Below are 12,515 nucleotides of genomic sequence, written 5' to 3' on the forward strand. Positions count from 1 at the left end.
AGATACAGTACAGTGGTCTCATACAGCTATAGATACAGTACAGTGGTCTCATGCAGCTATAGATACAGTACAGTGGTCTCATGCAGCTATAGATACAGTACAGTGGTCTCATACAGCTATAGATACAGTTCAGTGTCTCATGCAGCTATAGATACAGTACAGTGGTCTCATGCAGCTATAGATACAGTACAGTGGTCTCATACAGCTATAGATACAGTTCAGTGGTCTCATGCAGCTATAGATACAGTACAGTGGTCTCATACAGCTATAGATGCAGTAAAGTGGTCTCCTTTTTACAATAGGCGGAAATTACATATTTGTACTGCATGCAAAACACTGCATGGTTCTTGCCCAAAACTGCATGAGATTGGCATACATTTGACATTTCTGTACAGGGGAGGCTTGTAGGTATCCATTTAACCCATTTCCATTCACATATATTGAGGTGACAGCTCAAGGGACCATTTGGAAAATGGTGATGGTCGTTTTTCCCTCGCCAAAATGTTGTCTTAACTTTGAATCATTAGGTATTTAGCCCCCTTCCCGACAAGGTAGCATGAAAAGGTTGGTCTCATTGGAAACCTGAGGTTGTCTGGAATCAAATGGTATCTCTATCTTTGGGCTACGTCTAAATTTGAGCGTTCCACAGTCTCCGAAAGACACTCTCGCCGGCGTTCCAGCCAGCCATCTCCCAGGTCTCATAGGGGTAATAAAACATTGAAAAAACACACTTGGGACCACTTTTTTTCTTGGGATCATCAAAATCCCAATATTAGAGGTCCTATGGATGCCAAAAATCAAAACTAGAAAAAAAAATAAGCAGTCGCGCGTGGACCCCTCCTAGGGCCTCTACTATCAGGGTGGGGGGTCCCCAGTTCAAATAGGATTATTTTGAGGGGTCCCCAGTTCAAAAAAGGATTATTTTGGGGGGTCCCCAGTTCAAATAGAATTATTTTGGGGGGTCCCCAGTTCAAATAGGATTATTTTGGGGGGTCCCCTGCAGTTCAAATATGATTATTTTGGGGGGTCCCCAGTTCAAATAGGATTATTTTGGGGTGTCCCCAGTTCAAATAGGATTATTTTGGGGGGTCACCAGTTCAAATAGGATTATTTTAGGGGGTCCCAGTTCAAATAGGATTATTTTGGGGGGTCCCCAGTTCAAAAAGGATTATTTTGAGGTGTCCCCAGTTCAAATAGGATTATTTTGGGGGGTCCCCAGTTCAAATAGGATTATTTTGGGGGGTCCCCAGTTCAAAAAGGATTATTTTGAGGTGTCCCCAGTTCAAAAAGGATTATTTTGGGGGGTCGCAGCCTGAAAGTTTGAGAACCCCTGCTCTGAAGCTGTGGTGTGAAATAGGCGTGGCCTAGGCGTGCACACCAAGGTTCACATCACCTTGGTGGATGTTTCACATGCCTTTGTAATGGGTACAGATTACACCCATTTAGCTGAAAAACACTGTTTTAGAAATTACTTCTACTCTCAATACATCTCAAAGGCAAATATTGTACTTTTAACTCCACTACAATTATTTGACAGCTTTAGTTACCAGTTACTTTATAGAGTTAAATTGTTATTACAAAACATACCCCTTAAGCCCTATTTTGTCATCTATTTTAAAATAGCTGATTCACAAGCTTGTAGATCTGCTATTTTCTAAAAAGTTTGACAAATGTTGAAAAAGTTGAGTACTTTTACTGTAAGTAAACACGCACGCACGCACGCACGCACGCACGCACGCAAACACACACACGCACGCACGCACGCACGCACGCACGCACGCACGCACGCACGCACGCACACACACACACACACACACACACACACACACACACACACACACACACACACACACACACACACACACACACACACACACACACACACACACAAACACAGTCATAGTATCTCCCAATTAAGTTCAGCTCAATATTTGATGAAGTCATTTGATAGATTTACTTAAACAGAAGGTGGCTAAATGAATCACATCACAACTAGAGAGGATCATGTTGTGATTACAAGGTGTAAGTGTTGTTTTGGGTGCATGGCTGTAGGTGAGAGAGTCAACAGGACACACAGGGTTAACTCTGCTATGGACTGGGGTCAGAGGTCATACATCTATTAGGGTGAATGCATGTGTTATTCCCTCTAGATGGAATCTTCCTCTTGCTCATTGTCTTCATCAATGAGTGGTGTTGTTTATTCTAAAACGGATAGTCCCAATCCTTGGTTCTGATTGGCTCACACTGTAATCTACTCCTTAGATCAGTTTATATCAGTCACAGGTGTGTTATTTGCAGTGTTGGAAAGTAATATGTAACTTAAAGTAATATTATTACTTTTTCCCAGTAACTAGTAACGTAACTAATTACTTTCATGTTTTGAGTAATAATATTACCTTAACTTTTTTTCAAAAAGTAATTTATTACTTTTTTCACGAGCCTTGGTGGTACTCTGGGTTTGAGTGTGTTTATTTGATCCTGTGTTGTTTTTGGTCCATTGATATAATGGCTATGTGTGAATTATCAGCTGCGGAAGGGCAGGCCTTAAACCGGATCAAACAGTGTTGCCATGTCTGCTTATTATAAGCGACTTGTTAACCGATGAAGACGCGCCGTAAGCTTGTAGGTCGGCTATTTTCAATATATATATATATATATATATATATATATATATATATATATATATATATATATATATATATATATATATATATATATATATATATATATATATATATTATGAAGAGGTTTTGTTGTTTAACTGGTTGCTGTCCTGTCAGATAAAAGGTTTTTGAGAGGCTGGCTGTAAGTGGGTCCACCAACATATTGTCCAATGCCCACTTAACTGTAGGCCTAGTACATAGCCCTAGCTGTAGGCTGTTAGCACACTTTTGACTTTCTTTGACATTTTCAGCAGTCATACAGAATGATAGATTTTTTTTTTACTTGCATTTGCTCTTACATTCTCTCAGAAACCCACGATGATATGTGTTGCTATGGGAGCCTTTTTATTTTTGTATTTTATTAGAATACATTTTGTTTACAAAGAAATATAGCAGTTTATGAAGAGGTTTTGTTGTTTAACTGGTTGCTGCTGTATGCACACACTTTTGATTTGATTATTTTCAGTTTGAATGTGTTTTGTGTCCTGAGCTCCTGACTGAGTCCTCCTGATGCTTTCAGTTTTGATGGCCAGTCAGTCATATAGAAATGTTAGTTTTTCTATATTTTTGGAATTGAAATGCACTGGCACATGTAGCCTTATTGGCCTAGCACTGTTTGGAGCTTTAATAAACAACAGAAGTTGTTCAAAGATTGTGTCTCATGATGAGTCATTATCTGTTTGAGGCCAGGTGTTTGGCAAAAAAAGGCAAAAAATACATTAAATACATTTAAAATACTTCCAAAAAAGTCCTTGCGGTCTTGTTTCCATTGAGGTCCTTAGTATTCAATTCATAGTCAAATGGTTTTCATTTAGTCTGTAAGTTATGAATTCATACACAGTAAAAGTCTTAGTGTTAATATAATTCAAATGAGTGTAAAAATGAAACCAAATGGACCCGACACTTTTCAGAGTTAAATCAACAATGAGGATTTTAAAATGTAGGCTGCAGAAAAGAGGAAAAAAACTGCTAATGTTGAAAATGCAAAGTCAGACTTTTGGGGAGAAAGGATGCAATTACTGGGGGCGAGAAAAAAAAAGTAACTTAAAGTAATAAGTAACTAATTACTTTTGGCAGGGAGTAATAAGTAAAGTAACTACATTACTTTTTAAACAAGTAATATGTAATAAGTAACATATTACTATGTTTTAGTAACTTTTCCAACACTGGTTATTTGTTTCTACAGTGAACCAGTGTATCCTATCCGTAGCAGAACGAGGTAAGGGGAGCGCTTGTTTTCCTTACAAGCTCCGGCCATGCAGAGCTTCTAAACACTGTGACTGAGGGGCTTCGGGCAGGGCTTGTAATGAAAACAAGCTCTTCTGTTCCCTCGCAAACCATCTGTGTTGGAGTCCGTTGTTGTTACAGTGAAGCTCAATTAGTCTTTGTTTTTTATGTTTCTCCTCAGTTCTCCAAGATAAACCAACACACAACACAACAGGTAAGTCTGTCTGTCTGTCTGTCTGTCTGTCTGTCTGTCTGTCTGTCAGAGAGTTAATTGGAATGAGATCGTCTTGCTTTGGGATTTGTGTATTTTTAAAGGTAAACCAACTCAAATGTAATGACTTACTTTCTCCAGAGGTGGAGCCCTTCCTCATCTTAGCCAACAGAGACAACCTGATGAAGATCAACTTGAACGGCTCCAGCTCCACAGAGCTCAAACAGGTGAAAACTATTAGACATAACAACACATCCTATGTAATCCTATACAATATTCTATACATGCTGCTTTTGACATGCTGGAATGTATTCCAGTCTGAGACTAACACAACTGCTGTGGTGTGACAGGACTTGAAGGGTGCACTGGCTCTGGACTTTGACTATCAGCAGCAGATGATCTACTGGATAGAGAGGACAGAATGGGACCCCCCACACAGCATGATCAGTCGTATGCACATCAACGGCAGTGACGTCCAGGTCAGTGTGACAATGACAACTATGAGGATGAATGACGGATTGTTTTCAAAATGCTTCTGATTGTAATACAGAGTACTTATACTAGTCTTTAAAATTCTTTATGATATCAGTGTTGTTAAATATGAAACAAGAAAACAGGATGCTTGGTGTTTCAGTCAGTTGTGTGTGCAGTGCAGTGGTTCTAAAACTGTGGGTCCCCCTTAATAATATGCAACATTATTTTCTCACTCAGCAGTAAACAAACCGGTCTAAAACATCTCTCTGACAATTTAAGGACTTTTAAAACCTTTTTAATATCTAAAATCTATCTTTAAAAAAGGAAAACATGAAAAATATTACTATTATTATAGAGGCAAGTATAATATAAGACAATATAATTATTTTGGGGGGTCCCCAGTTCAAATATGATTATTTTGGGGGGTCGTGGTCTGAAAATAACCACTGAATTAGTGTACATGTGCTCCATGATCAGTGAGGATTCGAGTTTGAGAATCTGAATCTGACTCCTGGTCTTGTCTCACATCTTTCACCTCCGTCTGTCCTTGGTTTCCTGTCTCTCTACACCAGGTTTTCACAAACTTTTATATGATCTTGTTATGTTGACGTCAGTCAATCCATAACACATGGATAGGCTACTTATTATCTATGTTTTCTCCATGGCTGTTTATGAGATGTTGTGATGACGGCTCTCCTTAATAAGTCAGTTTGTTTACATACTGTATCTGTATGTACAAACGGTAACTGTGTGCGTGTGCGTGTGCGTGTGTGTGTGTGTGTGTGTGTGTGCGCACACACACACACACACACACACACACACACACACACACACACACACACACACACTATATATTTCCCCTCCCCAATAACCCCACCCCCACCCCTGGCAGCCCACACTTTGACAAGTTGCTCTACACTCAGTGGTGGAAAAAAAGTACTCAAATGTTTTACTTAAGTACAAGTATCAATATTGCATTGTAGAAATACTCTGTTACAAGTAAATGTCCAAAAAAAAAAAAGTAAAAGTACAAAAGTATTGGTATCAAAATGTACTTAAAGTACCAAAAGTAGAAAGTACTCATTACGCAGAATGTCCCATTTCACAAGTTTTCAAATGTATAAAAATCATTTGAAGATAGCAGATCTACAAGCTCACAATGTGTCACATCGCGACGCATTGTGAGCTTGTAGATCTGCTATTTTCAAATGGCCAAAATGTATATAGGGCTGAAGTAAGTAATGTATGTTTTGTAATAATAATCAAAATCTACAAAGTAACTAGTAACTAAAGTTTTCAAATAATTGTAGTGGAGTTAAAGTGCAATATTTGCCTCTGAGATGGAATAGAAGTAAAAGTACTGAAAATTGGAAATACTCCAGTAAAGTAAAAATACCTCAAAATTGTACATGAGTAAATGTACTTAGTTACTTTACACCACTGTCTACATCATATCTAAGAATGAAGGCATGGTGAGTATATTCAGAGTGCATGTATGATTCATTGACAGGTCCTTCACAACAAGTCGACCTTCAGACCACGGGGTCTAGCTGTTGATTGGGTGGGAGGAAACCTCTACTGGTGTGACCCTGTGCATCACACCATAGAGGTGTCCAAACTAAACGGGTCGTACCCAACAGTCCTGCTCAACACTGACCTGGACCTGCCTCTGGCCATAGCTGTGGATGTACGCTACGGGTAAGAGCACTGTGGTGACATCATGAACCTCACATTACATTTATCAACCAACCTGTGAAACACCACGGATACAAGAAGACTGAATCACATCTAAACATAACACTGATGAAAATTGGGAAAAAAAGCCAATCTGCAAGCTCACACCACGTCACAATGTGACACGTTATCTTATAGATCTGCAATTATCATTTTTTTTTGTGAACTGGTTTTCGTTATTTTGATAGTTTTCATATTGTATGTCCACTATGTGTGATTAGTTGTGAATAGTGGCCCTGACACAGTGTCTCCCTGACAGATACTTGTACTGGTCAGACTATGGTAACCACATAGAGAAGATGGGGATGGACGGCACCGACAGGACAGTCATCGTGAAGGATAAGATCTCCATGCTCTACAGCCTGACGTTAGACTACATCAATGATCACATCTACTGGATCAACGAGGGGAAATACATTGAGTTTGCCAACCTGGATGGAACCAACAGACACACAGGTAACACACACACACACGCACACGCACACGCACACGCACACACACACACACACACACACACACACACACACACACAGGCCCGCTGACAGGCGGGTCTGGGGACAGTTAAATAAAGGGGACAGTTGTGCCCCCCCGGAGGGAGGGGCTTCAGGCGGGGGTGGCCCCGCCGGAACAGAGACGTCGCAAACTTCTTAACATAAGAATTCATTTAATTTATATTTGTGTGGTGGTGGACTGGTGGAAATGCGCGCTGTGTGCGTCGCGACGTGTCTGTGTGACTGTGTGTGTGTGCGCTGCTGCGCATCTGATCAGAGAGAGAGAGAGAGAGAGAGAGAGAGAGAGAGAGAGAGAGAGAGAGAGAGAGAGAGAGGGGGGGGGGTTGCCAGGTAAGATCTATGAAAAAAGCGCTTACAGTATTGATTGATTGATTGCATATTATATTAGGCAGAAAGTACAGTTAAAACACTTTGTCTAAAAGGTCCGTCAAAAAAGTCCTTGTGTTCTTGTTTCCATTGAGGTCCTTGGTATTCAATTCATAAACATATAATATTCATAGACCGGCTTGCTTATTGCTCTCACAGAATATGGCAACACTGATGTGACGGTGGCCAACTGTGTCACATTTGACTTGCCAATTTAATGGCACCCTTTTAATCCTTTCAATTAAATTCACAATGTATTCACAATAATAAAATATAGGTTGCACATTAAAGTGCGGGGTGCATAATTATCGTGAATACCAATGGAACAATTCACTTGCAGACTACGCCACTCAGGTTTGTTATAGGAGCCTAAGAACTCCTCCACTAACACCTTTCTTTTCAGGCTCTACACAGGTTCGAGTTAAAACCAGGTAAGTACTTAAACTTGATTGAGAACAACACTTTTAAAACCCAGGAGAAAACGTAGACTGACAAAATGGCTAAAAAGGGTGAATATACATTTATTAGAATTTCCCTAATACAAGAGGCCTCTGTGCCTTTAAAATACAGATAAGAAAGAAACACAACCCAGTGAGCCATAGTCGTTTTTTAGACGTCTGGTTTTTGTTTAGACCTCATTTCACCGGTCTAGATTCGGTCGTATTATAGACCGAATCTAGACGATTGAATTTAATCCATTATTCCATAAACTTTGATTAAAAAAAACAACTGTAAGCTGCACAACTGATCTCCAGATATTGGACTAAAATAATTTGAATAGCCATTTATCAATATACAGTATAGTTTAAATGTAGCCTAGATTTAGACGTTTAAATCAAAACCATATATCAACGTCTACATTTAGACCAGTTTTAAACCATGACATTTACTTATTTTTTTAGTCATGTTGTTTGAAAACTTTGATTAAAAAAACAACTGTAAGCTGCACTTGATCTCCAAATATTGGACTAAAATAATTTGAATAGCATTTATCAATATACAGTATAGTTTGAATTTAGCCTAGATTTAGACGTTTAAATCAAAACCATATATCAACGTCTACATTTAGACCAGTTTTAAACCATGACATTTACTTAATTTCATGTTGTTTGAAATCGTTTATTTTAGGATGCTAACAATAGAAATTATTAAATCTCACTATTATAGCGAAATAATGCAGTTTGCATTAATGGTGATATATGCAAATATTTTTTTTTAAATGCATAAATATAAAAAATAACGGCAGTTTGCAGTAGTGGTGATAGGCTAATATAAAATACTGAGGAACGAGTGAAAGCCAAGCAGTAAACCGCTAACCTCTCGTCACCAGACTTTCCACAGTAAACCGCAGATTGTCTTTGTAGTTCGGTTTGCTTATTTCTCTCACGAGACTTGGCAACACTGGGCTTCACAGCAACAGTAAACCGCAGATTGGTTTCGGAGGTTGGTTTTCTGATTTTCTCACGAGACATGGCAACATTAGTGGTTCCGGTTGCGGACGACAAACAGTAAACACTCACAAATAGATACATTTCATGCGAGTTATCACGATGTTCATCACCATGAAGTTTAATTATTTAAATGGCAATACGACTATAGAGGTGAGTGTTCTTTGCTTATTGATTTTAAAACTTTTCTTAAGCCGCTTGCAAGCTTATAACTTCTAAAGGAAGCTGCTAGCTGCTGCAGCTAGCTAGCTAAGCTGCTAGATGCAGCTAACTAAAGCCAGCAGCTAACTTTAGCAGTCCGTGAAGAACGTCGATTTACAAGCTCAACGCTTTGCATCTGCATCACGGTGTGAGCTTGTAGATCCACTACTTTACTGCAAGGAGTAAAACCACGGAACATAAATTGTGTATAATCTTTTATTTTGTTCCAATTGGAGTGAACCTTGTTGAATATGGTACAGTGTAATAAATTATTGTTCTTTAACAATGTGCAGGCTAACATGTACCAACATGTTGAAGATGTTGTGAAATGTTTAGTTTATTTACTCTTTTTAACTATTTTTAATTGGAACAAAGTGACTGTCCGTGTATTTATAGATCTCTTCTGTTTAAAGTGACACCAAAACAACAAATTAATTTCAGAGAATGTGTAGACTACTTGTCACTACTGGTGATATCCAATGTTAATGCTATCACCTCTTGTGAGGACTACATGTGATATATTAGGCCATAAAAATGTCTTTTTTTGTCAATCTTGTTTCAGGAACACAAATGGCAAAGGGTAATGGAAACATGTGAGTTTGGCTATATTATGTAACCACGCTGTCATGTCCTGTGGTGGATGTTGTGCCAATGTTTAGATAGTTATACAACTAAACTCTACAGATTGTTTTTAAACTATACACACTGCCCACAGAATACCACGTTGACAGCCCCTATCCACACCTCAACACCAGGTCTTACTAGCAATAGGCTGTAAACACCACAAAGGTGTTTACAACAAACATGTTATGTCTCCTTGGTAGTTCAGCAAAATTGTACATTTGAATTTAACTGCTATTATAGTTACCAGGAGCCTCTCGTATCACATATGTTGAGATGTAGCAAATTCCTACAAAGTTAATGTGCTCACAGTAACAATCAGAATGGAGCTCTTATGCTTTGTATTGGCCACTTGTACATTCAATTGAATGACATGACTTACAAACTAAAATGTCTTATATCCTGTAGAAATGCATGTTTCTAATAATCGCAACACTAGTTAAGAGTCATTCCAGTGTTGTTGGACTCTTTACTCACCTATGACACACTTTAATTTGAATGGAGGATGTCAACAAGGGAAAGGAAGTTCAAAAAGACATCACCATTACATCAACAACTGTATTTAAAACGGGTGATGTTGCAGTAATTGTCAGGGCTAAAAATGTATTATTTAATTTTCAAGCTGTACAGTGTACACTCTAGATTACATAACCTCTGCTATTGATACTCCCAATCTTAGAATTAATTAATTCGTTTATATGTTCATTGCAGAAGCCACCTAGATTTTGTTTTGGCCAGGCTACGGAGGAACAGTGCTGTTGTGGATCCATTTACAGTGGAGTCAGTACTGCTATATGGGGCTGAGACAAGCTGTGAAATTAATAATGTCATTGTTTTCAAACAGATCACAGCAATACACTGCTTGCTCAAGCTGCCCTGAATGGACTGAGGACACAGATCTATGTGTAGATATGTACATATATGCAGGTATGTGTAGATGGCTAAGTGGAGATATTTGGAGATGACATTGAAAACATTATGTTGGATATGTAATTTCACTGTCTTCCACCCCTAACAGTGAATTGTGGCTTCAGTCCAGTCCAAGCAAGAGTCAGGACTACACAATGTAGAATTTGATTTGCTATAGCTGTGAGCACAATAGTGATGGTGTAATTATGACATGTAATTTACTTTGTTTTCTCCCCAACAGTGTATCATAGGCGTATGCCAAAGCAGTGCCAGGACTCCACAACCACAAGGTACAATTTATTTGAGTTTTCCAGTGATATAAATGGTGAGTTTGTAAGTGAGATGAGTAAGTACCCCCACCAAACAGAGAATCTTAGCCTTACTCCAAGATGAAATGGAGCAAGGACTACCTACACAAGGTAGATTTTGAGTCTAGGAGTGATCATAACGGTGACTATGTCTAATTTATTTCCTTTACCCCCAACAGTGAATAGAAGCCTTACTCCAGCCCCAATGAAGAAATAACACCACAAGGTAAATTTAAATTGACTGTAGCAGTGAGCAAAATAGGTTGCAATGGTGCAAGTAAGATGTTTAATTTTCTTTTCTCCCCCCAACAGTAAGTAGCAAGTATGACATGTAATTGCCTTGTCTTTCACCAACAGGAAATCTTATCAGAACTCAGAGGAGAAACATTCACAGGATTCCAAAAGGTACCTTTTTATAAAGTTTGGAAGTCATCTTACTGTGGCAAAGGTGTAATTGGGTAGGGATGATGATGTTGAACTTGTAAAACAAGTAATGTTGTTTATTAAGATCTGCACCTGCCAAAGTATAGCCTCACATCCTAAATCACAGGCAGACTGTCACAAGGTTTCTTTATTTCAGTTTCCCATGTCGGAGAAAAGTAAGAATGGAAGTATTATTTATCATTTCCCACTGTGTTAGTGTATTATTTATTATTTCTGTTTCATATCAACATTATTGTTGGCATAGTATGCCATTGACGATTTAGCTTCTCATTTTCTTTTTGTTTCAGACTTTTCACCAATGGCCTGATGACTAATTTCTACTAGCATGGTGCCGGACAGCAGGAGAGAGCTTTCAAAAGCACTACCTTCTATCTTTCTGTCATCAATGGTAAAAATAACTTTGTCAGTGCTAGTTATTTGTTGATTGCTTATTCAAGTTGTACACGTGTGTGTATGAGAGTTATATGTCATTGTTTTGACTGCAGAAGCCGTTCAGAAGACATTCAGAGAGACAATGGAGAACCTGGTGAGCGCTGCCATCTCTGACCACTTCAAGCAGGCGCCTGGTAGAAGTGGTGGAGGGGGATACAAGAAGAGGGCAACGCCTTGAAGCAAATCAATGTTATTATTTGGTCAAAACATTTTCTTAAAACTTGTCTTTTATGGTTGTTTATCCCATTAAGATAGGGAACGCATCTGTGTCACTTAAGATTTCTTTGGCTATTCAGAAAATAGCAGATATACAGGAAATTCCTGGAAATATTTTGGAATAGAAATTTAAAAAATCCAGTACTGGAAAAGGTTTGGAATTGATCTAAGGTCCTGGAATTTATCAAGGGTCCTGGAAAAAATATTTGGCTATGCATTGTTTTTGGCTATTGATTTTGTTAACACAAAACATTTTCATAAACATGTATAACATTACACGAAATATGTAACATAAGTAGTTTTTCGCCAAACGGGCTGTGTGATGGCAGCCTAATGTATGTCTCAATTGTGTTGCCCTAATTTTGCACGAAATTTGAATGGAATTGTACCATTCTATGCTTTATTTTTGCTACACTGCCTATCTTTGGGCATTGTACATAGGAGTAAGAGACACATTATTGCACTGAATGATTGTTATATAGGCCTGGAAATTGGGCTAAATATTCTGGAAAAGTTTTGGAAAAGTTTTGGAAATTCATTGCTAAAAATGTGTGGGGACCCTGGATATACAAGCTCATAGCGCGGAACTCGGTGCCGCGCTAAGAGCTTGTAGATCTTCTATTTTTTGGAGAGTAAAATTTTTTTTTTGCAAATCTTTGTGTATGTGTGTGTGTATATATATATGTGTGTGTGTGTGTGTGTGTGTGTGTGTGTGTATATCAAGTCTAGGCAAAGCAAAGATTTGAGGT

At 38.5% G+C, this 12,515-nt stretch overlaps 2 long non-coding RNA genes across 2 annotated transcripts; both read left to right on the top strand.

Moving 5' to 3' along the window:
• The first annotated feature begins 8,676 nt into the window (after positions 1-8,676).
• Positions 8,677-10,366, top strand: LOC308091033. The gene is made up of 3 exons (XR_013933655.1): positions 8,677-8,788; positions 9,399-9,429; positions 10,302-10,366. It is a non-coding gene; the product is annotated as an uncharacterized lncRNA (long non-coding RNA).
• Positions 10,367-10,505: 139 nt separating this feature from the next.
• On the top strand, positions 10,506-11,739 carry LOC308091032. The gene is made up of 5 exons (XR_013933654.1): positions 10,506-10,656; positions 10,854-10,900; positions 11,032-11,079; positions 11,406-11,506; positions 11,604-11,739. It is a non-coding gene; the product is annotated as an uncharacterized lncRNA (long non-coding RNA).
• Positions 11,740-12,515: the final 776 nt, after the last annotated feature.

The sequence above is a fragment of the Gymnoscopelus braueri genome, assembly GCF_963280865.1.
Source record: "Gymnoscopelus braueri genome assembly, chromosome: 8".
Classification (NCBI taxonomy): domain Eukaryota; kingdom Metazoa; phylum Chordata; class Actinopteri; order Myctophiformes; family Myctophidae; genus Gymnoscopelus; species Gymnoscopelus braueri.